This window comes from Suricata suricatta, chromosome 15 (genome assembly GCF_006229205.1).
Source record: "Suricata suricatta isolate VVHF042 chromosome 15, meerkat_22Aug2017_6uvM2_HiC, whole genome shotgun sequence".
Taxonomy (NCBI): Eukaryota; Metazoa; Chordata; class Mammalia; order Carnivora; family Herpestidae; genus Suricata; species Suricata suricatta.
This window is the reverse complement of record NC_043714.1, coordinates 17,166,130-17,190,049: the sequence shown is the minus strand read 5'-3', so window position 1 is coordinate 17,190,049 and position 23,920 is coordinate 17,166,130.

Here is a 23,920-nt window from a genome sequence, read left to right as displayed (position 1 = left end):
ATGTCCAGTTCTGATTTTTGCTCTTTCTTTTCAAACTGTGCTTATTGCCTTTTAATATGCCTTGTAGTTTTCTCTTGATTACTGGATATGATGTGCTCGAGAAAATAAACAGCAGTAAATCAGTCTTTGGTAATGTAGTGGCAATGTCTAGTGAGAGGGGAAACATTCTACGGTCCTATGATTAGATCTCAGTCTTATAGAGAACCTGTGCGTCTGGACTATAAACTTCTCAAGTATTTCTCAGATTTTTTACTCCAGAATGGCTAGAGTGGGATGAAGTTGGGTATTTTCCCCCTTCCAGGTCAGATAGACTCTGAGAAAACTCCAGCAGGTTAGGCTCCAGTGAATTAGTTTAACCAGTTAACCTAACACTATTAAGAATAGACTGCTCTGGCATATTTCCAACTGACTCCTTTCTTCTCCCCCTGCCAGAGGAATGAAGGGAGTTTTCTGTGATATATGCTGTTAGTACGTAGTCAAGCTCCTGATGGTAAAAGTCAGAAGTGTGGCAGCTCTCTATGACTCGGTTCCCCTAGAGCTTTTAAATCTCAGATTTCTGCATACCTAGCCTCAAACAATTGGTCAATAACAGTTCAGATTTCCTTACCCCATTACTGGTTCCTGGGGAGGTTTCTGCTCTAGTATATTGTAATTCTCAGTATCTACCTGTCTGACTCCAATTTTGGTGGCAGCAGTTTGTCCTGTGACTTTAATCTTCTTAAAATCTGAGAAAAATTGTTGATTGTTCAGTTTGTTCAGCTTTTTATTTGTTGTTAGGACGGAGTAGCAACTTCCAAGGTTTTTACATACTAACCTGGAAACCATAACTGTCCTTAATTTTTATGTCTAAGTAACTCTAATAAAACATACATTGGCAATATGTTTACACATTCCATAAACCAGACATGTCTATTAATTCAGCCTTTGCAGGCTTAACCCGACCATTGGAATAGGTCAAGAGGAATGAGACAAAGAGACAAAGTTTCTTAATATGGGGGACATGATGCGCTTCAGAGACTTAGATCAAGATAGGTTTTAAATGGAACCCTTTTTGGAATGATCCATCTAGCTTTTAGGCTCCAGTTTCTGCCCCTGTTGAATGAGGGATGACTTCCCACTTGTGTAACTAACTTTGGCTGATTCCAGACCTCTTAGAAGCTGGCTCATACCTTCTCACTATTCTAACCCATGGAGGAAGTGCTTGCCCAAGGCCGGCTAATTAATAGGGTTATCAGCATTTTAGTAGGTGGTCATGAAAAAGATCCCCACCCAGCAGGAAGGAGAGTGACTATCTGAAGAAACCTGATTCTTTGACTCTGGGTTTGGTTTGAATTTGAGACCTGTAGAGAACATCAGCACTTGCTTGTCTAGGTAGGAGCATAAAACTGGTAGAGAGAATAGTGATAGAAACAATGACTCAGAACAAGCCATGAACAAGTAGCTGCTGGAGTAGTGGGTCTCTAACAGCAGCTCCAGCTCCAGGAGCAGCGCATGTCTGCTCGTCAGAAGACAGCTACGAGTTGTTTAATCATAGAGCTGCTGTCGGAAACAGGATGTGGCACTGTCCTCATATAACCTTCCTTTCAGGTCCCAGATGGTCTAGTGAGAACTGTTTCTAATCTTTTCCCTTCCTATCTTCTTAACTAACCTGGAAAAGCCTAATTAACACATGTGTAAATAAGTTAGGCTCTCCTCTGGCTCTAATATTCCAGAATTATACTGAGCACAGTAAAAAAATTCATTAATTCATATAACATGTTCCAAATTTCCAATTATTCCATTTGGACTAAGCTGAAATTTACTTTTGCTTGTCAAATTTTATTATAGATAGCTCAAAATAAAAAGGAAGGGGGTAGAGGAACTGTAAAAATATATAAGGAAATAAGCTGCTAATAATTTAAAACTATTTTATCTGTTTATATGTACATATAGTGGGACTTGCCTTTAAGCAGTTTAAAAACAGATGGGAAAACAAACAAATCAATACATTGCTGTGATAAGTGCTGAGATAGAAGTGTACACACAGTGTATTAACAAGAAGAGGAATATCATAGGTACCCTAGGGATGAGGGTCCAGCGAGAGACTTTCTGGGGATTATATAGTGTAGAGGATAAAACTACACCCCTTCTATGTGCTTCTTTCTACTTTCAATACTTTACTACCACACTCATAACACTTCTTACACCAGATATGTGGTTTTTTTTTCCCCAAACCAAGCAATTCTCTGCCATATCCATTGGGTATCCTACAATTTAATTCAATTCTGACACCAGTTAGAATTAGTGCAGACCCCATAAGTTAAGGGAACAGTCTCACAAGACTGTCTCCAACTTCAATTTGCCCGTTGCAAGTAGTAGGTCACCAAGTTACCCACACAAATCAGAAGTTCCCATGATTTCCCCTCCCCCTTGGATTCAGTTATTTCCTAGAAAAGCTCACAAAAGTCAAGGAAACAGTTACTTACATTTACAGGTTTATTATCCAATATAGTATATGATTAAGGATGTAGATGAGCAGCCAGATGAAGAGGTACATAAGAAAAGATCTGGAAGGGTCATGAGCACAGAAGCTTCTGTCCCTAGGGAGTTGGGGTACAGCACTCTCCTAGCATGTGGTTTTGTACACCAACCCAGAAGCTCACTGAATCCCATACCTTTGGGATTTTTATGGAAGGTTTATCACATAGCTATGTTTAATGGTTAGCTTTATTCCCAGCGGCTTTCCTCTTCTAGGGGATGGGGATTGGGCGAAAATTTCCAAGCTTCTAATCATGGCTTGATCTTTTTGGTGACCAGCCCTAATCCAGGAGCCCACCAATCCTGCCTCATTAGAACCAAAGATGCTACTATTACCCAGGAAATTCCAAGGAATTTAGGAGCTTTGTATGAGAAACCAGAGTCAAAGCCTGAATATTATAACAAATGCTCCTAGTGCTCTTATCACTTAGGAAATTACAAAGGTTTCAGTAGCTCTGTGCCAGGAACCAGGGCAGAGACCAATATATATATTTTTCTATTATTTCACAGAACAGCTGAGGTTTAATGGATAAATCTACATGTCTAGATGAAGAGGAGAAGGCTAGAATACCAGGAAAACTGTTTACAGGCAACCACAAATAGTTCATTGGTACTGGAAACCATATGGCAATAATAGTGGAGAGCACATCAATCCCATTATTCATAATAGTTATATTCTTTTAACTTGCTGAGAGCACTGAATTAGTGAATACTTAACTATGGCTTTGTGGGGTGAGGTGTGGATACAGCGTTAGGTTTCTGAGAGCCTCTGGTCACAACATTTTCATCATCTGAAACACAATTTGTGTTATATAGGTTTGTTTGCCTTTGTAAAAGAAGCCAGTCTCATCAGTGTTGAAAATCTGTTCTTGTGCATAACATTTTTCTTGTATAATACTTAGCGGTATTTTAAAAATTATTCTGCAGCCCCATGATTCCTTTGGCCACAGTTGCTCAGGCCTTTAAAAAAAAGAAATCATATTCAATTCAATATAGGTGTGTAAAGTTCTAGCCAGAGCAATTAAGCAAGAAAAAGAAAAGGCATATGAATTGGAAAGGAGGAAGTAAAATCTTCTCTGTTTGCAGATGACATGTCTTATATATGTAGAAAACCTTAAAGAGTCCACAAAGAAACTGTTAGAGAAAGCGAATATAGCAAAGTTGCAAGATACAAAATCACCACAGGTAGAAAGTTTCACTTTGGAAAGATGAGGGGTGATGGTTGCACAACAATGTGAATTTACTCCATTATATTGACCCACTTAAAAGTGGTTAAAATGTTAAACTTTATATCTTGTATGTGTATAGTTTTTACCACAGTAAAACGCACACAGAGACACATGTACAATTGTCCATATACATGATAGGCCCACAAGGAACATTGTTGGTGAGAATTAATATGCACACATGACCTATTGTTAATACTATGTAATACTGTTTGATATATGAAGCAAGAAAAGTAAATGTTATGGAATTCAAAATTATATTTTAGAATATTCTGTTACCTTGTATAGAAAAACAAACATCTCATACTTTGGCTTTCTTTTTCAGAAATTCCATATTTAAAATAGTAAACCTTTATTATAATATTAAAATTCCCATTAATTATACTCAGTCTATTCCACACATTATATGAGATAGATTAAGATATACAAAAGGATATTTATTTCCCATTCCGTCACCAACTGCAAAATATTTGAAAGGCATATTTTTAAGTTCCTTTGCAATTCTATAAAGTATTTGCTATATTTATAGGTGCTTAAATAGTCTTCACACATTCATTGGAAAAGGAAAAGTCTATCTCAACTTGCTTCTTCCTGCTGGAAATTTATTTTTTTATGGTAGAAAACTCTCACCAGCACACAAAATTATTATTGAAATTCATTGAATAAAATTCCCTTCTTAAGATATCAGAATAGGAATCCAATTCAAATTCATTTTAATATCAAAATATCCTGAAGATGGACCAAAATCTCATTCTAAGTCCAGACTATATCTAGAATGATGTTGAAAAGCTTTGATGATGTTCTGTGGTTTTATTTTTATGTTCCTTCGCCGTTGCTATTTTTATTCTGTGATAGATTTTTCTATACTCCTACACAGTCCAGTTTTCAGTGACATTTCTAATCAAACCAAACTGAAGTTAGGAAGCCTTATTATAAGGTCTTCATTCTTGGGATTTCATACTACAACCTAAAGCAGAAAACTGAAATAGCAGAAAGTTAGCTCTAACTCATGCAAGCTGACTGGACATCAAAAATAACATTGTAAAGCTATCATGAGAAAATATCAAAGAATGTAAGGTCTTAGAGTTGGGAAGCATATTTAAAAATTTTTTAATGTTTATTTATTTTTGAGAGAGAGAGAGAGAATACGAACAAGGGAGGAGCAGAAAGAGAGAGACAGACAGACAGAATATGAAGCAGGGTCCATTCTCTGAGCTGTCAGCACAGAGCTTAACAGTGGGGCTTGAACCCACCAACTATAAGAACGTGACCTGAGCCAAAGTAAGCCGCTTAACCAACTGAGCCACTCAGGTGCCCCCTCATTAGTTTTATTTTTAATTCCAGCATAATTAACATACAGTGTTATATTAGTTTCAGGTGTACAATATAATGATTCAACAATTCAATGCATTACTCAGTATTCATCAGGATAAGTATACTCTTGATCCCCTTCACATATTTCACCCATCCCCCTACCTACTGCCCCTGTGGTAACCATTATTTTGTTCTCTTTAGTTAAGTATATATTTTTTTGATTATCCCTTTTTTCTATTTGTCTTTTGTTTCTTTAATTCCACATATCAATGAAATCATATGATATTTGTCTTTCTCTGACTGACTTGCTTCACTTAGCATTATACCCTCTATTTCTATTCATGTTGTTACAAATGGCAAGATTTCATTATTTTTTATGGCTGAGTAATATTCTATTGTGTATACATACCACATCTTCTTTATCCATTCATATATCCATGGATACTTGGGTTGCTTCCATAATTTGGCTATTATAAATAATGCTGCAACAAACATAGTGCACATATCTTTTTGAATTTTTTTCATATTATTTGGGTAAATATATAGTGGTAGGATTATTGAATAATGTGGTAACTCTAGTTTTAACTTTTGGAGGAAACTCTATGCTGTTTTCCACAGTGATTATACTGGTTTGCATTCACACCAACAGTGCATGAGGATTCTTTTTCTCCACATCCTCACCAACACTTATTTCTTGTGTTTTTGATTTTAGACATTCTGATAGACATGAAGTGATATTTCATTGTGATTTGACTTGCATTTCTCTGCTAATGAGTGATGTTGGCCATCTTTTCATGTGTTTCTCGGCCATCTGGAAGTCTTTAGAGAAATATCTGTTCATGATTTCTCATTTTAAATTGGAATATTTGTTTTGTTGTTTTTAGTGTTACGTTTTACAAGTTCTTTATACATTTTGGATACTAATCCTTCATTAGATATATCATTTGTAAATATCTTTTCACATTGAGTAGGTTACTGCTATTTTGTTAATTTTTGCTTTTGCTGTGCAGAAGCTTTTTATTTTGATGTAGTGCCAACAGTTTATTTTTGTTATTGTTTCCCTTGCCTTCCCTTACCTAGAAAAATTTTGCTGTGGACGATGTCAGAGAAATTACTGCCTGTGTTCCCTTCAAAGATTTTTATGATTTCAGGTCTCAGATATAGGTCTTTACTCCATTTTGAATTTGTTATTTTGTATGGTATGAGAAAATATTCTAGTTTCATTCTTTTGCAAGTAGCTGTCCAGTTTTCCTAATACTATTTATAGAAGACACCTTTTTTTCCATTGTATATTCTTGCTTCCATTGTAAAAGATTAATTGACCACATGGTCATGGGTTTATTTCTGGGGTCTGTATTCTGTTCTATAAATCTGTGTATCTGTTTTTGTGCCAGTACCACACTGTTTTGATGACTATAGCTTTGTAGTATATCTTGATATCTAGAATTGTAATACCTTCAGTTTTGTACTTCTCTTTCAAGATTGCTCTGGCTATTCAGGGATTTTTGTGGTTCCATACAAAATGTAGGATTATTTGTTCTAGTTCTGTGAAAAATTCTGTTGGTATTTTGATAGTGATTGCATTCAATATGTAGATTGCTTTGGGTAGTACATTTTAACAGTATATGTCTTGCAATTCATGAGCATGAATTAGCCTTCCATTTGTTTGTATCATCTTCAATTTTTTTTTTAATCATTCTTTCATAGAATAGGTGTTTCACCTACTTGGTGAGGTTTATTCCTAAGTACTTTATTATTTTCAGTGCAATTATAAATGGGATTATTTTCTTAATTTCTTTTTTGCTACTTCATTATTAGTGAATAGAAATGCAACAGTTTTCTGTGCATTGATTTTATATCCTGGGAAAATACTGAATCCACTTACCAGTTGTAGTAGTTTTTTGGTAGATTCTTTAGTCTTTAATGTCATGTCATCTGCAAATGGTGGAACTTTTACTTCTCTGTTGCTTATTTATATGTCTTTTATTTCTTTTTCTTGCCTGATTGCTGTGGCTAGGACTGCCAGTACTATGTTGAATAAAATTGCCTTATTTCTGACCTTGGAGGAAAATCTGTCTGTTTTTCCCCATTGAGTATGATGTTAGCTGTGGGTTTTCAGATAAGGCTTTTATTATGTTGAGATATATTCCTTCTCAATCTACATTTTTGAGGGCTTTTATCATGAAAGAATGTTGTACTGTGCCAAATGCTTTTTCAGCATTTCTTGATCATATGGTTTTTATCTGTTCTCTTAATGATGTGATATATCATGCTGATTAATTTGCAAATATTGAACAACCTTTGCATCCCAGGAATAAATCCCACTTTATCGTGGTGAATGATTTTTTTAAATGTGTTGTTGGTTGGATTTGGTTTGCTAGATTTGTTGAGTTTTTTTGCATCTGTATTCATCAGAGATATTGGCCTGTAGTTCTTTTCTAGTGTCTTTATCCAGATAATGTTATCTGGTCCTGAAATTTTGTTTTAGAGAGGTTTATTTCTTTCTTTTTAATTTTTATTACTGATTAAATTTCTTTGCTCATAATCAGTCTGCTCGAATGTTCTATTTCTTCTTGATTCAGTTATAGGAGGTGACGTGTTTTAGGAATGTATCCAGTTCGTCTAGTTTGCCCAATTTTTTGGCATGTAATTTTTAATAATACTGTCATATTATATGTATTTCTGTGGTGTTGATTTTATTTCTCCTCTTTCATTTCTGATTTGATTTGAGTCACCTCTCTCTCTCTCTCTCTCTCTCTCTCTCTCTCTCTCGTTCTCTCTCTTTCTCTCATTCTTGTTAAGTCCAATGAGTCTGACTAAAATTTTATCAATTTTTTTTAATCTTCTCTTAGAACCAGCTTCTGGTTTCATTGATCTCTTCTATTGTTTTTTAAGTTTCTATTTCTTTTATTTCTATACCAATCTTTATTATATCATTCCTTCTCTTGGTTTGGGGTTCTGTTTGTTCTTTTTCTAGCTTCTGTAGGTGTAAGGTTGGGTTAATTATTTGAGATTTTTCTTGTTCCTCTAAAACTTGCTATAAAGTTCTCTTTTCATTGATCATAATCAGTCTGCTCAAATGTTCTATTTTTTAATTTAATTTTTTTAATTTTAGAGAGAACAGGAGAGAGGGGCAGAGGGAGAGAGAAAGAGAGAGAATGAGAGAGAGAGAATGAGAGAGAGAGAGAGAGTCTGTCCCAAGCAGGCTTCATGCTCAGTACAGAGCCTAATGCAGGGGCTTTATCTCACAACCATGAGATTATGACCTGAGGCAAACTCAAGAACGAAGTGCTCAACCAACTCAGCCACCCAGGCACCCCTATAAACTTCCTTCATTTTCATTCATATCCATGTGTTTATTAATTTCCTCTTTAATTTCTTGGTTGACCCTTTATTGTTTAGTAGCATGTTGTTTAAACTTGATTGTATTTGTGTTCTTTCCAGATTTTTTTTTTTTTGTGATTGATTTCTAGTTTCATTGCATTGTGGTTAGAAAAGATGTATGATATGACTTCAATCCTTTTAAATTTGTTAAGACTTGTTTTCTGGCCTAATACATGATTTATTCTGGAGACTGTTCCATGTGCACTTGAAAAGAATGTGCATTCTGCTATTTTAGGATGGAATGTTCTGATATCTCAGTCAGATACATCTGGTCAAATGTGTGATTCAAATCTCTTTCCTTGTTGACTTTTTGTGTGGAGGGTCTATCCATTGGCATAAGTGGGATGTAAAATTCCCCTTCTGTTATTGTATTACTATTGATTACTTCTTGTCTGTTTGCTATTAGCTGCTTTATGTATTTGGGTACTTTCATGTTAGGTGCTTAAATATTTACAATTATTATATCTGCTTGTTGAATTATTCCCTGTATGATTACATAGTGGCCTTCTTTGTCTCTAGTTATAATCTTTGTTTCAAAGTCTGTTTTGTCCAATGTAAGTATTACTACTCTGGCTTTCTTTCACTTCCATTTGCATGATAAATGGTTTTTCATCCCCTTACTTTCAATCTGGAGGTATCTTTAGGTCTGAAATGAGTCTTTTTTTGTAGGCAACACATAGACGGGTCTTGCTCTTTAATCCATTCTGTCTCTATGATTTGATTGTTAATGTTTAGTTCACTTACATTCAGTGTGATTATTGATAGGTATGTACTTACTGCCATTTTGTTACTTATTTTATGTTTATTTTTATAGTTCTTCTTTGTTCCTGTCTTGCTCTCTTCTCTCACAGTTTGCTGACTTAGTGATATGCTTGAATTTCTTACTCTATTTTTTGCTTATATTAGCAGTTTTTTATTTGTGGTTATAATTAGGTTTGTGTATAACATCTTCTCCATATAGCATAGGCTGATAATTGCTTATGTTTGAACCCATTCTTTCTCCTCTTCTACCCAAGTTTTCGATATATGGTATCATGCTTTATATTCTTTTATTTTGTGAATCCCTTGAGTGATTTTTGTAGTTATACTTAATTTTATTCCTTTTTGTTGTCTATTTTTCTTACTTCTATTTATGGTCTTTTTTCCCACTCAAAAGTCCCCTTTAACATTTCTTGTAAGGCTTGTTTGGTAGTGATAAATTCCTTTAACTGTTTTTGTTTTGTTTTGTTTTTGGCTTGGCAAACTCTTTATCTCTCCTTGTATTCTGAACAATAGCCTTGCTGGATAGAGTATTCTTGTTTGCAGATTGTTCTCATTCAACATTTTTAATATACCATGACACTCTCATCTGACCTGCAAAGTTTCTGCTGCAAAACCAGCTGGTAGCCTTATGGGGTTTTCCTTGTATGGAACTGTTTTCTTTTCCCTGGTGCTTCTAAAATTCACTTTTTACCATTACTTTCTGCCATTTAATTACCAGGAAGTGTGGACTTCCTTGAGTTGATTTTGTTGGGGTTCTCTGTGCCTACTAGATCTGGATATCTATTTTCTTCCCCAGATTGAGTGAAATTTTCAGCTATTATTTCTTCAAAAAATTGTTCTGCCCCTTTCCTCTCTCTTCTTCTGGAATTACTCTAATGTGAATGTTATTCACTGAGTTCCATTAGTGTATTTCCATTTTTTATTATTTTTTCTTTTGGTTGTTCCACTTGATTGCTTTCCATTGATTTATTCTTCAGGTCACTGATCTGTTGTTTGCTTTCTGTAGTCTGCTATTTATTCCAAACATTTATTATATTTTTAATTTCCATTACTGTGTTCTTTATCTTTGATTGATTCTTTCTTATCTTTTCTATCTCTTTATTGACAGTCTCATTGAGCTCCTCTACTATCTTTATGTATCCAATCTCTTTATGACCATTACTTTAAGTTTTGTATCTTAAAGACATTGGTCTTATCTCTATCTCATTTAGCTCTCTAGCTGTGATTTTGTTCTGTTCTTTCATTTGAGACATATTTTTCTGAATCCTCATTTGTCTAACTATGTCTGTTTCTGTGTATTAGGAAGGTCATCTGTGTCTCCTGTTCTTGAAAGTAGTGGCCTTTTGAAGACAAGGTACCGAAGTGCCCTGCCTTGCCATGTCCCCTGTTCACCGGAACCTGGTGCTTCTATGTGTGTTGCCTGCGTCCTGCCTTTGTGACTGAGCCATGTTGTCCTTCAGTCCAGTTGTGTCCAATGGTTCTCTTTGCCTGTTGTAGGCAGTGTTCGGTCTCTGTACTGTTAGTGGGTTAGTCTGAGGTTACTTTGAGGTTGAGTTGAGTCAGGCCATGCATTTGCCAGAGATGCAGTACCACAAAAATGCAAGATGCTTTCCCTGTGTTTTTCTCTGAGAAGCTTTTATTTGTGGGTGGGGTGTTTAGCTAGCCCAGTTGTCTGCCCCTAGCCCACTCCTGGAGCTGCAGTGGAACTGCTGTGCAAATAACTTGTGAGCTGTTAACAAGCAGGGTGAGCAGGTGGTGCTGTGTGTGCTGACCAGATGAAGTGCATCTGTATGGGGTTCACTGCCTCTACTAAAGTCCATGCAAAGGAATAATATTCAGCCATTTAGATTATATCTATATGTATGAATTTATGTGAAATATATATGCAATGTTGTCTTTTTTTGTTGTTGTTGTTGTTTTTTATTTTTTTTGAGAGACAAAGAGAGCACGAGCAGGGGAGGGTCAGAGAGAGAGGGAGATGCAGAATCTGAAGCAGTCTCTAGGCTCTGAGCTAGCTGTCAGCACAGAGCCCAACACGGCGCTTGAACCCACGAACCATAAGATCATGACCTGAGCCGAAGCTGGACGCTTGCAACCAACTGAGTCACCCAGGTGCTCCTATACACAATGTTTTCATGAGGTGAACAAAAAAATGGTGATTACACTTTAACTAAAACATATATCTAATAAATATATATAATGAATACCTAAATGTACATACATTAAATGAATATAATGTATTCATTATATATATTTATGTATTATAAACTTATATGCATATACATAAATGTAAATATGTATGTATGTATAAATATATTTTTAAAAGGCCAGAAAGAATATAGAATACACTCCTAGGTGATTAGTGTTATCTCTATAAATTCCTCATAAATGTAAGCAGACATCTACCTTCAGACCCATTATCCCCACTTCCTGGTATATATTACAGAGATATGAGTGCAGTTAACCACAAAAATATTTGTCAAGAATATTTTTAGAAGTTTAATCATAATAGTGAAAAACTGGAAACTGAAAAGTAGAATCATCTTTAGAAGAAAGAATAAATGAATTGTGGTATATTCCTACACTGGAATGTCTCTCAGCAATATAAGAGAACAAGTTATGAAAACATGCAAGAACATGGATCAGTCTCAAATACTATGTTGAAAAAAGAAGCCAGATGTGAAATAACCTAGTATGTATGATTCCACTTATATTCTTTTGTTCTTCAAAAACAGGAAAGATTAATACGTGATAATAAAGACCAGAATAGCACTTACCTGTGGGTTGATGGTGAATTGGTGAGAGTATTAATAGGAAAGAAGCACACTGAATTTTCTGTGGTGGTATATTTTATATCTTGAGCTGAAGAATTTTGTGTGTGTGTTTATTCCTTCAGTTATATATTTAAGCTTTGTGCATTTCATAATTTTATAATTATAGGTAATATTTGTTGTATATTTACATATATAAATGTTTTATATATTATATAAATAATATCTAAAAATACTGTTAGTAGGAGAAAAAAGGTGTGGATTGGGAATCAGACCTGGTTTCTCCTCTAGCTACAGGGTTAATTAACTGTTCTCTAAATTTCAACCTTTATTTCTTTATTGGTACCAATTCCAAGAATAAGCGTGAGGTTTAAAAGAGATAATGCATAATAAGCTCTTAGCACAGTATGGGACAGGTAAGAGCTCAAAAAATTGTCAGTTAAATTATTTAAAAATTTACAGCCCTGAGTTTAGACTCTCAAAGGGAGATAGATCATTGAGGCCCCTTATACCCACCCTACCCACCAGTACTTACCATGCTGGGGAAGCAGTGTAATTATCTGCAAGGTTGACCTCATCAATGGCATTAGGAAGTTAAATGTTATCTCACAGTATTTGTGTTAGCCAGAAGATGAATAGGATTTCTGCTTAACCTGCAGAACCTAGAGGAGGTTAGCTTTAGTCACACGTTTCAATGGCCACAGAGTCTAGATATTCTCATACTCTATGCCCCAATGATGAACCTTTTGTGTTTTGAAGCAGACCAGGCAGGTCTACCAAATACCATTGCTATAGGTTTCTTAGGGCCCACAACATATTTCTCTGTGCAGACAGAGGGACAAAGAAAAGAGAAAGGAACACTCATTTTAAACCTAAGCTATTGTCCAGCTAACTACTTTTCAGTCGTTTTTCCCCCTCTAGCTATGAATCCTAAGTATCATAGACAATTAAATCTTTTACCATGGTGGAAAACCACAAAATCATTTAGTTAGAAAAATCTTGACAATCATAACTACATTAACAGGCTTTTTGCTTCGCAACCATTCAGTAAAGTTATTTTACTAGTTTCCTGCAAATCATAACCACTGAACTATGTCATCATTATCAGAAAAATATCTGTAGAATCATCCCAGAACTATTCAAGTTCTTTTCATAAAAGTGCATCTTTACCAATAAATCCTTCAATAAGTGGATGCATAAACAAACTACAGATCCATATAATGGAATATTATTCAGTGATAAAAAAAATCAATTATCAAACCATTAAAAGACATGGAAGGGGGCACCTGGGTACTTCAGTCAGTTAAGTGACTGACATCAGCTTATTGGTTCACAAGTTGTAACAAGTAAACTAGACACTTTAAGATCTTGATAATAGGAGAGACTGGGAGACTGGGATGGGGGCAGGGTGGGGGTGGATATGGGAACCCTTTGTATTATTCATTTCTTCTATGTTGGTAAATTTGTTGGCATATAATGTTTCATAATATTCTCTTACAGTTGTTTGTATTTCTGTGCTGTTGGTTGTTTTATCTCCTCTTTCATTTGTGATTTTGTTTATTTGGACCCTTTTCTCTCCCTCTTTCTCTCTCTCTTCTTCTCTTCCTCTCTCCTTCTCTCCCTCTCTCCTTCTCTCTCTCTTTTTAATGAGTCTAGCTAGAGGTTTATCAAATTTGTTAATCTTTTCAAAGAACCTTTTCCTGGTTTTAGTGATCTGCTCTATTGTTTGTTTGGTTTGGTTTTTTTATTATTTTTTTAAATTTAGTTTGTATATCTTTTATTTCTTCTCTGATCTTTATTATTTCCTCCCTTCTGCTGATTTAGGGTTTTGTTTGTTGTTCTCTTTCTACCTACTTTAGGTGTAAAGTTAGGTTGTTTATTTGAGATTTTTTTCTTGCTTCTTGAGGTAGGCCTGCATTGCTATTAACTTCCTGCTTAGAATTGCTTTTGCTGCAGTGCAAAGAATTTGGACTGTTTGTGCTTTCATTTTCCTTTCTTTCCAGGTAATTTTTAATTTCTTCATTGCCCTATTCATTTTTTAATAGCATGTTATTTAACCTTTATGTATTTGTGGTCTTTCCAGATTTTTTCTTGTGGTTGATTTCTAGTTTTTTAGCATTGTGGTGAGAGAAGACACATGGTATGATTGTGATCTTTTTGAATTTGTTAAGACTTGTTTTGTGACCTAATATGTGATCTATTCTGGAGAATGTTCCAAATATATGTTAGGTCCCAAATATATGTTCAATGTGTGATTCAAAGCCCCCATGTCCTTGATAAATTTCTGTTTGGGTTATCTGTCCATTGATGTAAATAGGTTGTTAAAGTCCCCTAATACTATTGTATTGATATTGAGTACTTCCTGTATGTTTGTTAATAGCTGCTTTATGTACTTGGGTTTTCCTACATTGGGCACATAAATGTTTACACTTGCTATACCTTCTTGTTGGATTGTTCTCTATAGTTACATAGTGGCCTACTTTTCTCTCTAGTTACAATCTTTGTTATAAAGTCTATTTTGTCTGATATGAATATTGCTATACCAGCTTTCTTTGGACACCCATTTGCATAACAAATGTTTCTCCATCCTGTCACTATCAATATTCAGGTGTCTTTAGGCCTGAAATGTGTCTCCTATAGCTAGTGTATAGGTAAGTCTTGTGTTTATATCCATTCTATCACTCTGTGTGCTGGATTAGAGCATTTCGTCCATTTACATTTAAAGTATTATGTGGGAAGCGGCAAAGATTCAGCTGCTTGGCCATTTACTAGCCGGTACTGTCACTCCCCTGGGGAGTTACAAAAATAGGCAGGGGAGCACCACTCCCTGTCAGGAGAAGCCAGAAAAACAAAGATCAATCGCCTACAGCAGGGTGGTATCGGCCCTTCACGTGCTGTGCTAAAAACTTTAGTTTGTTTCCTTCTTTACCCTAGCTTTGACCCTGTTTCCTAGCAATCAACCCTGTCAGTTTCCCGCCCTTAACCCTATATAGGTGTGGGTTTTTTTCTCTTCGGGGAAATAATAAAGGAGGCTTGATCAGAAAACGCTTGTCTTGCCTCACTCTCTGTGTGTCCCTTCCTGCCCTACTCTCTCTCCCTCCCTCAGGAACGACCCGCAGTGATTTACCGCCCCACCGGCCGGGGCAGGACCAGTCGGTATTATAGAGAGATATATATTTATTGCCATTTTGTTGCTTGTTTTGTGGTTGTTTTTATAGTTTTTCTCTGATACTTTCTTCTTTTTCTCCCTTTCATTGTTTTCTGGCTTCCTTTAGTGGTATTCTTGGATACCATGTCTTTATTCTTTGCATATCTATTACTGGTTTTTGATTTGTGGTTACCGTTAGATTTGTGTATAATATCTTCTGTATATAGCAGACTCTATTAAGTTGATGGTTGCTTACATTTGAACCCATTATTTCTCTCCTCACCCCATGTTTTAGGTATATGAGGTTTAGGTATATATATTTAGATATCCTTTTATTTTTTGAATCTCTTGATTGATTTTTATGTATACACTTATTTCACTACTTTTGTGTTTCCTGCTTTTTATCCTGCCACTTATGGCCTGTCCTTTCCACTCAAAGAATTCCTTTAATATTTCTTATAGGGCTGATTTAGTGGTCATGAACTCCTGTAGTTTTTGTTTATCTGAGAAACGCTTTATCACTCCTATTCGGAATGATAGCCTTGCTGGATAGAGTGTTGTTGGCTCCAGATTTTCTTTTTCATTCAACACTTTGAATGTGTTATGCTGTTGTTCCCTTCTGAAAAGTCCAGTGATAACCTTATGGGGTTTCCCTTTATGTAACTATCTTCTTTTCTCTTGCTGCTTCTAAAATTTCTTCCTTATCACTTCTTTTTGCCATTTTAATTATTATGTGTCTTATTGTAGCTATCCTTGGGTTGATTTTGGGGGCATCTTTGTGTCCCCCTGGATTTGGATATCTTTTTCATCCACAGATTAGGGAAGTTTTCAGCTATATTTCTTCAAATAAAATTTCTTCCCCCTTTTCTCTGTCTTCTTCTGGGATCCCTACAATGTAAATGTTATTACACTTGATGGAGTCACTGATTTCCCTAAGACTATTATCAATTTGGATAACTTATTTTCTCTCATCTCTTATCTTGATTAGTTTTTATTACTCTATCTTACAGGTTTGGTAATTCCTTCCTCTGCTTCCTCTAGCCTACCATTTATTCTACGAAGTGTATTTTCAATTTAATTCATCTCTGATTGGTTCTTGTTTTTGTTCTCTGTCTGCTTTTGAAGGTCTTACTGATGTCCTCCACTCTTTTCTCAAGCCAATGAGTATCTTTATGACCATTACTTTAAATTATCTTTCAGGGTATTATTAATATACATTTTGCTTAAGTCTCTTGCTGTGATTTTGTCCTATTCTTTCATTTGGAACAGATTCTTCTATCTCCTCATTTTGTCTAACTCTGTGTCTGTTTCCATGTATTAGGAAAGTCATCTACATCCCCTCCTCTTGAAAAGTAGTGACCTTATGAAGAAGAGGTTCTATAGTACCCTGCAGCACAGTGTTCCCTCTTCCCCCAGGACCTGACACTTCAGGGAATGACTCCTGTGTGTTGCATATTCTCTGTTTTGTTCCAGACACTTAATCCCTCAGTCCAGTTGTCTGTAGTGGCTCTCTTGGCTGTGTGAGCAGTGTTTGATCCATACCTGCATAGGGTGCATTTTAGCAAGGTACACACCCACCTGCTTGCTAAATAAGACCTGGAGCCCCTGCTTTGGGACTGGGCTGGCTAAGTAGATCTGCAAAGAACACATGGGCGATGTGCCTCAGTCTTGTGTAGTGCCTACCATTTCTGTCACAGCAGCTGCTGTGGAAGCTGCTGGCACTGCCGGGACAGAGACCCCTGCAAAAGGCAGGGGTTGAAATGTTGGGGAGACCTGCAGTGGTCTTGTCTGAACATGGAGCAGCACCAGGCAGCACCAGGGCTGAGGCAAGCATAACTGGGAAAGGTGAATCCACTGAACTGATGAGGCTTGTGCAAGCAAGTTCTGTAGGGAGTGACACCACTGAGCTGGTTTCTGCAGGTGGCCATGTGTTTATGCCCTGCCATCTCCTTTATTCCTGGAGGAGTCTCTCTGAGATCCTGTATCTCTAGGACATGCTTTGTGATAAGTAAATTACTCTCCTTCCAGCCTTTCCCCACCATTTTTCAAACTGCTGGTTCTATACTGTATCTTCTGAGGCTGTTTGGTGTGCTGTATCTTTAAGGGTGAGGACTCAGCTTCTTAACACCCTCAGGGCTCTCCCAGAGCTGAGCAAGCTGCAGTTTATAATTCCGTGCCAGGTTTTAAGTCCTACTGGTTCTAAGAACTCAGAAATTAGCCAGTCTGCCTTTCAAATACAAATGTTGTGGGCTTATATGGGGTTTGTTTTTCCCTTACTGGCTCCTCCATGTGATAGTCTGTTTTTCACCTTCTCAGCACCCCTGGCTTCCTCCCCACCACAGGTGGCCATGGTCTTGTTAGGTTTCAAATGTCCTCTCTGCCTTTACTACCTTCTTCAGTGTGGCCTCTCTTCTACATTTGATTGTGGAGTTCCTTCTGCCAGTCTCTGAGTAATTTTCTGGGTTATTAATGTTACATGAGTGTTATCTAGTTGTAGCTGTAGGACAAAGCAAGCTTAGGGTCTTCCTATTCTGACACATTCCCAGCCTCCTATATGTATACTATTATTTCATTAAAATAACATGACCACTAGGGAGGTTTGCAAAGCAAGCATGTACCAGCATTGATGTTACTGTTACTGTACAGGCAGGAAGCAAATGGGCATTGAAACCCACTTCAGTAGGTACAGATTTTTGAGTGTGCCCAGCCTATGCGCCAGACACGTGAGCTGAGAAAACCCACGAAGATCTCTCTAGCCCCAGCTACTGTCTGCCTTTACTGCAGGAGACACTGTTAGAGAAAAACACGAGCTGAGTCCAGTTGATCCTCACAATTGTGAGAGATACTAACAGTAAATGATCCTTGTTGTGTGCCACTAATTTGAGGGTAGTTTGCTTATAGAAATATGCAACTGAAACAGGTAGTAACCACCGCCATTACTCATACTCAATTTTGTTTTTATATTCTTCCCAATCAATGGGCCTTTAATATTTACTTGGGTTATTTAGTAAATTTACGTTTTTATCATTTTATCTATGACAGAAATCGCTTTGGACCTAAAGGTTTTGCCTTTGCCCTATGGATCAATTGAACATATTTTGATCTTTTGAAAAATCTGCTTCAAGGAACACTCAAGCTAACACTATGATCTTTTTAAAGTCAACTATACAAAAGTCTTAAGAAAAAAATCACTCCTTGAAAAGAAAACTTTTTATTTCCAAAGTTCGTGTGACATCTTTACAAAAGAATAAAAGAAATACACCACTAGGAGAAAATTAAGGCATATTATGACAATCTTATAATAATTTTAAGTACAAAACTTTGTTTTTGATTATTTAATGTTATTCACTTAAATGTTAATACATTTCTTTTGTTTAAATAGCATTAAAAATAGAACTTGCTTTCTACATACTCTATTGAGCAGATCTTTTAGGACTGTGTTGTCACTCTATTCATATGTGAAACAATTAACTTCTTAAAATTGAACAGAGTTTCCAAATGTCATTATTCTTTTCTAATTCTCATGGACACTTAAAAGAGTGCTAATTAAGTTCTACTTAAAATTTTCATATTTTTTCATTAATTGACAGAGCTACATAATTTTGAAGAGAGAACCTTAACAATATTAAATCATAAATAATTTTTTGTGAATTCTACATTATAAAATGGTGGAACATCAATTCTGTGAACTACAGAAGTTTTATAACAATCATATCTGTAAATACATCCATCTAATTCCAATTCATTGCCAATATGGTGGTTCCTAGTGATCTGCACTAGAGATCATTGCACATCCTCTTCTACCTTTCAACTACATAGAAAGAATTTTAAAAATGGTGTGTCATTCAGTTATTGCCACACTAATGCTGCTCACCAGCTACTCTAAAATTTTGTGACACATTACAATAAGCATCTGTTTCTTAGCAATGTATCTTAAAGTCAGCTTGGATGTCTGTTCCATGTATTTTTTGTGGGGCCGTGTTTCATTCCATTCTCATGAAAACGGCAGAATAAGAAGCCCTAAAGGGCAAGTATATTTCAACTTCTACTCATTAACATTTAACATCCCATTGGCCAGAGCAAGTCACACGGCCCAAAGTTGAGGTCCAGAAAGATGAGGCCGTGGCAACCCTGTAGATGTCGAATTCTACTACAAGGGAGTTAAACATTGGAACCAAAAAATCATTTGCCATAAATGGTTGATAAGGGCAGGTATGCTTCCTTATATCCTGAATCTTATACTTGGCCCAACAGGACACGTATGTAGGCCCAAACCCTAAAGCCCAGGCAGGTCAGTTTTCCAGCTTTTGCTCTACGTCCTCGACTTCTTGTTAAGCTCTCTTTCCAGGTCAAAAGTCAAATTTCTTCCATCTCCAGACTAATTCCAAAATGTACTAGTAGAGTGATTGTCATGCCACTATTCTTAGATATTCTAAGGAGTGACCTAATATGAACTTTTCCCAGGACAACATAATGAAATATATAAAAGACTAAAGGCATCATTTTTGAATGACAAAAGCAGTGGTAACTGCCAACATCTATTGACAGCTTAATATATGAGTGGCATTGTGGTGAGTACTTTACAGAATTTCACAAGATGGGAGGTGTCCATTAGGAGTAACCTTAAAACATGAACTATTCATCTCATGAATGGGGGCGTTGAGGAGCCAAATTTATTCCCATTGCTAAATTCTAACCGAATATAGTAAACATTATAGTTTTTGCTGCCTAGCATCTATTCCTTTATTATTCTGGTAAAAGCAGAATTGATGAATTTATTAAGACAAGACACTTTGCTCTTCTCAGCCTGATTATTTATATTCTAGGACTTCATACTTTTAGTAGAGAGACAAAGAGAGAGAAAAATTATGAGCTGAATTTTTGAAAATATATATTAGTCCCTCTTGTGGGATGCCCAAAGCATCCCTACTACCTATGCTTTTCAGCTTAGTTTTTCAGCTACTGTTTTATTCAGCGAACCATGCCAGATCCTTCTAAAAAGTTAACTTTTTGCTTTAATTTTCAAGAACCAGTTTTTCTTACTTTTCACCAAAAGCCTTAACTGGCACATAGGTCTCCCACATGAGTGAGCTAACTAAGACCACACAAATGTCACCACTCACTAAATAGCTAAGGTCCTGGAGTGTGGGAAGACACTTTTCATCTATATATATTTAGAGCCTAAAACAAATTCCTGAAACATAATGTACTACAGACAATGTGTATCCCCCCACTTCCCAATTCATATGTTGAAATCTAATCCCCCATGTGCTGGTGTTGGGAGACAGGGTCTTGCTTAGATCATGAGGGTGGAGCGCACATGAATGGAATTAGGACTCTTATGAAAGAGACCCCAGAGAGCTCTCTAGCCTCTTCCTTCACGTGAGAAGACAGAGACAAGACAGCTGTCTACAAACTAGAAAGGAGATTCTTCCCAGACACTAGATCTCCCAGTGCCTTGATCTTGGATTTCCCAGCCTCTAGAACTATGAAAAGTAAATTCTGTTTTTTATAAACCACCCAGTCTATGGTAGTTTATTATAGCAGCTTGCAAGCACTAAGTCAATACGTAATTTATTTTTTCCAGATTTTCCTGCAGAGCTTCTGCCTCCTCGGACTTAAAGATGACACCTATCCCTCTCCCCCCACGTCCCCCCATGTTTCAACATCCTTGATTTCTGCAGATTTTAACCAGAGAAAATCAGGAACTCAGACTATTTCTCAGCAAATATTCAATAATCAAAATTATTTTGTGAGAGTGTATGTTAACTATAGTGCCTCATATTAATTATATGCATAGCAACTACTTACAAAGAGTTATTTCAAAACAAAAATATGTGTCAAAGTTCCCCTAGCCTGGAATGAAAATCTACATAAAATAATAAATGTAGCCTCTAATATATTGACATAGATTAAAAAAAACCTGAGGCTTTCTTAAATATAAGTTAGCTTCAGAGAAAGTTAAGAAGATTATTCTGAAACTATTCTGGGTATTGTCAGTTACCAAAATAGCTTAAACAGGATTTAGGAATAGGTTACTTTTTTAAAGAATAAGTTATTTTTAAGGGACTATATTCCTTACCTACAAAATAAGATTCAGATGCAACATCAAGAGAAAAATGATACTTTTCAACACCAAAATAAAGGAAGTACTTTGTTAATACTGTTTTGGAGAATCAAAAAAAAATGTGTAACCCTTATGAGTAGTGGTGGGGTATTCTATTTATAGCTATTATGTCTATCATAGAAAAATTGAAAATAGAGAAAGATACTAAGAAAAAATCATCCATAATTTATAAATGTTATGAATGTTTATACTATAGATAACAGGAAAATGCAATTAAGTTTGCTTAAGCAAAGAGGAGTTCTATTGGTGGCTAAAAATGAAAACAGTAGAGACTGAACTAGCTTCAGATGCCAGCTGACTTGAGGTCAAAAGATGTTATGAGGATCAGATTTCTTTCTTGTCATCTCTGACTTTGCCATCCATGAAGCTGGCTCTATTTTCAGGTGGGCTACCTCTTACAGGCTGCAGCATGGTTATACTCCAACTACTCTGAAGTTCCAAATCTCATGGAAAAGAAAGACTCTGCAAACTTTATGGCTAAAACCAAAGCTTTGGATTTGAGTCGGCCTTGCATGGGCCTGGCTTTGAATTCCTCATAGTTTCAACACTGACTGACTCAGGAAATGAAGGGTGAAGCCCATCTCCCAGAGCACACGGGCCGTGGTAGTAGAGAGCTTAACACCATGAGAACTGGGGCTCATCACTGAAGGAGAAGGAATGGGAATGTGAGACAAGTTGCAGTCTACCAGTATACTGTCATTATTAAAAGATAACAACCACTAACATTTTGTTATATATATGCACACATACACATGTATATAAGATATTGGAGCATTTAAAAACAGATTTGTAGAAACCTGACACCAAATTTAAATTTCCATATTACTCCATTTATATGAAATTCTTAAAAAATAAGTCCAAAACAAGATTATTGAGTGCCTGAGGCTGGAGGTGGGAAGATGATGGAAATGTTTTATGTCTTGACTATGATGGTGCTTATACAATTTGTTAAAATGTAAAACTGTACGCTCAAAATGTGTGAATTTTATTGTATATAGTTACACCTAACTGAAGTTGAAAATAAAGCTGAACTAAAAAATAAAAACTGATTTATAATCTTCTTTTTAATTTTTAATGTACAATAGGCATTGTTGTATGAGAAGAAACTGTTTTCAATTTTATAATTAGCACCAAGCCCCAAAATGATGGAATTAGTAGAGCTGAGTTAAAAATTTTCTAAATCAAGCTCAGAAACATATGAAAGATTTTAAAAAGAAAAAAATCCAACTTTAAGAATTTTGCATTTCAGATTCAGAACTACTAATCTGTCTATCAAAAACTTTGTATAGAGTATCTGAGCAGATCATTCATGACTAATTTTAACAAATTTTCTTAAAATAATTTAAGAGATAAGTATAATGAAAACTAAAGCAATATTTCAGAGAGGGTCAGAACCAAAAGACAGAATAGACATGATGAATTATCCTTATTTATGACTGATACAGTGAAATTTTTCTCAGCCCAAACAACTTCAATAAAATAATACCAAACTGGCCACGGACCATAGTAACTGATACCAAGTATATCAGGGGCAGAGTTGGTTAGAAAAGTAAAGTTCATATTTAAATGGCAATGTAGCAAGTATATATTCATCTGGTTTATATTTGTCAAGAATAAAATATCTGGCATAAGAGAAAGTTTCTACCAATGTTACTAACTGTTCATATTTGATTTCTACTTTAATTCCACAGGGGCCAAACTGCATTTATTACTTAGAGGATCTCAGTACTTTTTTATTTATTTTTTTTTTATTTTTTTAATGTTTTATTTATTTTTGATACTGAGAGAGACAGAGCATGAGAGGGGGAGGGGAAGAGAGAGAAGGAGACACAGAACAGGAAGCAGGCTCCAGGCTCTGAGCTGTCAGCACAGAGCCCGATGCGGGGCTCGAACCCACGAGCGTGAGATCTGACCTGAGCCAAAGTCGGAGGCCCAGCCGACGAGCCACCCAGGCGCCCCAGTACTTTTCTTATAATCCCCTCTTTCAATGGAATTTTGTGATCTTATAATTTGGGGCGTGTAGCACTCACAGGATGCTCCAGTGAGATGTACTGGACACAAACATGAGTGGTGAGCTCTGTAATCAAAGACCAACAAGATCCATCTTTTCCAGATATTGAAATGAAGGTCACTTCTCAAGTGTGTTTCCTTGGAAACAGAAATAGGTTTATTGTTGGTAGTACAAAATATTTAAGTGATATTTAAAATGATCGAAAGTCTCCAAACAATTTTTACATGTCATCTCCCTCAATGGCCTGTTTAGAGTGGCATTTTTATATAATATTTTACAGATGGAGGGTCTAAGTAAGCATCAATGGATAACTCAAAACCAATGGAAAGCCTTGACTCCAGGACAAGGAACCACTCATAATTATTCATGATTCCTTCCAAGAAATTGAAAATCATTATGGACTTGGAACAAGAGAGGATTTTTCAGCAGAAATGTTTTTCTCTTTTAGAAAGATAAATTTGGCAGAGTGGGAAAATGAATTAGTAAGTGGAGAGAAAAATAAGAGGTACAGAAAAAAGTTGGGGTGTCTACAGTAGGTCAGGCTTGAGGTGACAAGGGCCAGAACAAGGATTTAGCATTTCCAAGAGTAGATGTAAATAATACTGGTGAAGAAACAGAGTCTGAGCACATCCATACAGACAAAGGTTTTGCTCTACACTC